The sequence below is a fragment of the Carassius carassius genome, chromosome 4 (genome assembly GCF_963082965.1).
Source record: "Carassius carassius chromosome 4, fCarCar2.1, whole genome shotgun sequence".
Taxonomy (NCBI): Eukaryota; Metazoa; Chordata; class Actinopteri; order Cypriniformes; family Cyprinidae; genus Carassius; species Carassius carassius.
In genome coordinates, this window is record NC_081758.1 from 2101310 (window position 1) to 2107309 (window position 6000).

Sequence of the window (6000 nt, forward strand, 5' to 3'; positions counted from 1 at the left end):
AATATCACAGAACACACTGACAAAGAGTACTGAAATCAAAATGAGAGGGAAAAAACGGGAACCAAAACAAATGAAAAGATAGAAAATTAGCCGAGACGAAAAAATAAACAAAAAGGAAAAAAATAAAAAAACAGAAAAAAAGGACTGATCATACCCGAGTCCTGACTATGGCAAGCCTTTGTAACATTTAATCTATAAGCTGTACTACACTGAAAACCCTAATAAGTTGACTGAACTAAATTGATTGAGTAAACTCGTTGCCTCAATTTAATTGAGTAATGGAGTCTCGCAAAACTTACATATTTAAGTTTATTTAACTTGACGCTTTTGTAGACTCTACCTAAATCACTCAGAGGTTTTAAATGTTGATACTTGATTCATTTGAAGTCACCATTGTGGTGGAAAGTGTTTGGTTTAGTTGGGATCTTGGTCCAGTTGCTGCTGGGTTGGTGTATTTTAAAATGCTGTTTTTGTGGTGAAAAAAAGACAAATTTAAATGAGCTCAGGTGTTATCAGATGTTTTTTTGTTGATGAGAAAGTCATCACATAATACGTATTTGAGATCATAAAATAAGTTTTGTTTGATATTTTTAACAGGCACCAAGAGCAAAATACTTATTTTGAAGATGGACAAAATGAATGCATTTGAAATATTTTGAGTAAAAGAATCAAGTACTCACACACACAGACTTCTAGATTTAGCATATGCATCACAACAACGGTGACAAACAAAAGAGCTCCATAGCACAAACTCATCCTTATTTTACAGCCTTTTTTGTTCTGATTGTCACCATTGATGTGATGCATATCCAAAATCTTGATGTCTGTTTGTGACGATGTGATCTGTTTTCAAAAAGTAAGTACATTATTTTATCTACTAGGTTTCTATCCATAAAAGTGAATCCACAGTTGCAGCAATACATTTTATTTTAACTTGTCACCATTACAAGCAAGATGTGCATGTCTGATCTCAACTCTCATTGCCACAATAACAGTGTTTTACAACACACAAGTTACAGCAGCAAGAGACTCACAAGCTAACACCAATAAAGAGCTGATGACACCTGAGCTCATTTAAGTTTGTCTTGCTTCACCACAAAAACAGTGTTTTAAAATACACTGTTACAGCAGCAAAAGACAAGCTTACACAAGAAGTAACTGGACCAAGATCCCAACTAAACCAAACACTTTCCACCACAATGGTGACTTCAGATGAATCAAGTATCAACATTTAAACCTCTGTTAATTCTCAATAAGAGCTTCTCTAGATGTCTGACAGAAATAAAGTCACAGAAAACCTTGTAAGGAGGATCTGTGAACGTCTTTATCGGACGTACAGAAGACATAAAAACATTTTAAAAAAGACATCATAAAACATTCTGCCTCCTCAGTGGACATCTTTTCAACATCTGCAAAGACATAAAAAGATGTTCACTGGACGTAACTTTGCCCAATGGATTAGGTTGATGTTAAAATACGCAAACATAGTAATTTTTTGTTAAGTTTACTCAAAAAAGCGCTAGCGATAAGTTGCCTTATTTTTTTAAGTTGACACAACTTTTTTTTTTTACAGTGGTATAGGGTTTACTGTATTTTCATAAATATTGTGACATTTTGTCAAAAGGTCAAAGTTTAAATATGCTGTTATTTGTTTTACTTCAGTGTGCAAAAAGTGTGCGGTCAAAAATAAGAACATAATTTTCTGTTAAATTTAAATGTTGAGTTAACTTAAATATATAAGTACACTTGAAATTAATACCAAGTTAAGTGAACATAATCGTTTAAGTACATTAAATAAGCACCAAGTTTGGTGAACTGAGTGATTTAAGTACAATCTACAAAACCGTCAAGTTAAATAAACTTAAATATGTAAGTTTTGGGAGACTCCATTACTCAATTAAATTGAGGCAACGAGTTTACTCAATCAATTTAGTTCAGTCAACTTATTAGGGTTTCCAGTGTATTGGTTTAACGAGTTAAGCAGTAACGTTAGCTGCCATGTTCTTTCTCTCAAAGGAAAACGATTGGGCCACTTCATCAAATACTATAAGTTGTCGTTTCAATAATCATACCATATCAAAATCACGTACCACAAGGATAACATATTTCACTAGTAGAAATCATGCAAAACAACTTTATATCTACATAACTTTACTCACCTAACATAATACACTAAAAAAAAAAACGTCATCTTGAAATGTAGTTCAGCAAACCAAACAGACCAAAAGGACGGATTTTGTAATCCACCAATCAGTGCTTTTGTTCTCTTGTTGCTAGGCAGAATTCCTCCCATGGCCAATCACATTAAAGGAAGAACAGAGTGACGTTGAGTTTTTCCAAAGGATTACTCATGATTTTGAGCTCACAACACTTGAAATCTTAAGTTTATGCATTTTGAAGGTAAATTAGTTAAATTAACTCATATTTTTAAGTGGCAGGGCCAAAACGCAAAATTTTAAGTAATTTTTAGTCAACATTACTTGATTTTTTAAGTCAAGACAACATTAGGGTTTACAGTGTAGTATCTTTTTTCATGTTACTAGTAATTATTTTTTAGACACTACAGTAGGTAGTATCTTTTCCATTAAGTACTAGTACTTATTCATTAGGTACTAGTGCTTATTCATTAACTACTTTAGGTATTAGTGTTTATTCTTTAGGTACTAGTGTCTTTTGTAAAGTTACTAGTACTTATTCATTAGATACTAGTACTTAATCATTAGATACTAGTACGTATTCCAATAGTGACTAGTATTTAATTAAACTATTCGTGTTAACAAAAAATAAAACTAGTACTTATTTTTTAGTTACTAGTAACTTTTTAGATCAGAGATATCCTGAACATAATAGATACTAGTACTTTTTAATTAATGAGCCAGCAACATATAGGAGAGCTTAAACAGGAAACAGAAACAAGGAGATGGATGTACTTTTTAGAAAACCAAATAGAAAAGAAACAATTATTTGTACACAAGCACATAGAAAAAGTATTTTTGTCAGATTTTTAACTGTAATTTCGTAAATATAGTAGCCTAATGTGTTTGTTGGTCTTTGAGTGACCTCTGCTGGCAGGATGGAGATACGACACCATTTGTATTAGCTGTTATTTTCCTATTTTTCCTCCAGTAAAAACAATAAATATCATACACGAGCTGTATGTTAACTTTATTTTTATTTATTATTATTTTTTTTCATATACAGTCATGCCCAAACATATGGACACCCTTGGTAAATATGATCATAGAAGCCTGTGAAAATTAATTTGCATTATTAATCCTTTTGATCTTTTATTTAAAAAAATCTAAAAAATCTAACCTTTCATTGGATAATAAGAATTTAAAATGGGGGTAAATATCATTATGAAATAAATGTTTTTTCTCTAATACACATTGGCTACAATTAATAACACTCCTAGAAATTCTTATGAGTAAAATAACTCTGAAGTATATATTCCCAGTCATATTCACAATTTTGAGCACTCCAGCATGGTTATAAACATGAAATTATCCAGCCATTGCTTCCTGTTTCACAGAAATATAAAGAGGAGGGAAAACAAAGCTCAAATGCCCTTAATCATCCATCATAATGAGAAAAACCAAAGAATATATTTCTGATGTGCAGCGAAAGATAATTGAGCTTCACAAATTAGTGAAGTGGCTATAAGAAACGAGCTAGAGCAGTGAAAATTCCCATTTCCACCATCAGGGCAATAATTAAGAGTTTCCAATCAACAGAAAAGTTATGAATCTGCCTGGAAGAGGACGTGTGTCTATATCGTCCTAATGCACGGGGAGAAGAAGAGTTGGAGTGGCTAAAGACTCTCCAAGGATCACAACTGGAGAATTGCAGAAAATAGTTGAGTCTCGGGGTCAGAAAACCTTTAAAAAAATTGTCAAACAGCACCTACATCACCACATGTTGTTTAGGAGGGATCCTAGCTCATCCAAAAACAAACTAAAGCATATTCAGTTATCAGACACGACTGGAACTTCAAATGGGACTGGCTTCTATGGTCAGATGAAACTAAAACAATGAGCTTTTTAGCAGCAAACACTCAAGATGGGTTTGGTGAACACAGAGATAAAAAGTACCCCGTGTGTACAATGAAATATACTGCTGTATTTTTTATTTTCTGGGCCTATATTTCTGCTGGAGGTCCTTGACATCTTGTTTAGATACATGGCATCTTTGATTCTATCAAATACCAACATATAAAAAATCAAAAAGTGACTGACTCTGTTAGAAATCTTATAATGGACCATGTTTGGATCTTCCAACCGTACAATAATCCAAACACAAACCTCAAAAACAAAACAAAAATGGGTCACTGGGCACAAAACCAAGCTTCTGCTATAGCCAGTTTTTAGTAGCATTTTTAAAATAAAAGATCAAAAGGATTAACAATGCAGATTAATTTTCACAGCCTTCTTTGATCATATTTACCAAGGGTGTCCATATTTTTGGGCATGACCAGAGGTGGGTAGAGTACCCAAAAACTGTACTCAAGTAAAAGAAAAAGTACTTCTAGAAATATTTACTCAAGTAAAAGTAAACACACACACTGTGAACACACACCCGGAGCAGTGGGCAGCCATTTATGCTGCGGCGCCCGGGGAGCAGTTGGGGGTTCGATGCCTTGCTCAAGGGCACCTAAGTCGTGGTATTGAAGGTGGAGAGAGAACTGTACATGCACTCCCCCCACCCACAATTCCTGCCGGCCCGGGACTCGAACTCACAACCTTTCGATTGGGAGTCTGACTCTCAAACCATTAGGCCACGACTTCCCTAAGAGTAAAAGAGTATCGGATAAAAAATCTACTCAAGTAGTTAGTTACTAGTTACTTTGGGTCATATATACTGAGCCTATTTTTATTTAGATATATAGATAAAATGTATGTAATGTGTGTGTGTGTGTGTGTGTATAAATGTATATATTTCATCAGCCTTTACTCTAATTTATAATTTTATCTTCCTCAAACAGATGCAAAAGCCTCTAAGTGCCATCTGAAATTTTCTTATGAGCTTTTTTTTTTCAAGCTCGTATTTAAGTTCAGTAATTTAAATGACAATTAATAGGTAATTTTCATTGCCAGTAATGTGAAATAAGTGAACATAAACATACAAGCTTGATAAAAATTATCATTATTGAAGGAAATTTCAGATGGCACTTAGAGGATTTTTCATCTGAACTCTTCATATTTAGAATAACCTAAATAACTGCATCAAACAGAGGGGTGTGTTTTACTAATAATTTGTTTATTTTTGCACAAGGCACTACATCGTTTTAATTATTTTGGTGTTATCAGAATACATAACACTTTAAAATTAAACTTACCAAAATAATTGAGTAAAAATTCAATAAAAGCCAATGTCATGTATGTATTTGTGGTGGTATGGAATACTATTTTATAAAGGTTTCGAGGAAATAAAAAAAGTTAAATTACATAAATAGTTAATTTATAAATATTGTTGTTTTTAAAGTTTAATGTTAACTTATTTCTACTCAGTTTTATTTATTAATGTACCAGATGCAGTTACTCAGATTTACTACATTTTTTAGAGTGTATCCTCCATCTGTTTGCATCTGTAGATTTCTTCTAAATTCACCAATTTAGATTTCTAAATTTCAGGGGGAAAGACTCTTGATGTAAAGGTCCTTTCACACTGGACGCGATTTTGACGCGCAAATAATTCGCGCGATGGTTTTATTTTTTGATCAGCTGTTTGTGTAATGAGTGCTTTCACACCGAACGCGAATGTGCTGAGGCGAAAAAACGACTTTTATTTTTTTCGCTTCGATGTCGATTTTTTTTTTACTTTTGAGGCGACAAAAAGGCTTCAGCCAATCACATACAAGGAAACAAAGGTGACGTCACAGCAAAAATGACGGATCTTCTGATTACTTGTGTGTGTGTTCTATGGGCTGATGTTTTTAAGAGGACAGCTCACCTTAAGCAGACTGCCAGACGCTGCTCCGGATCAATTGGTTCCCTGAAGTTT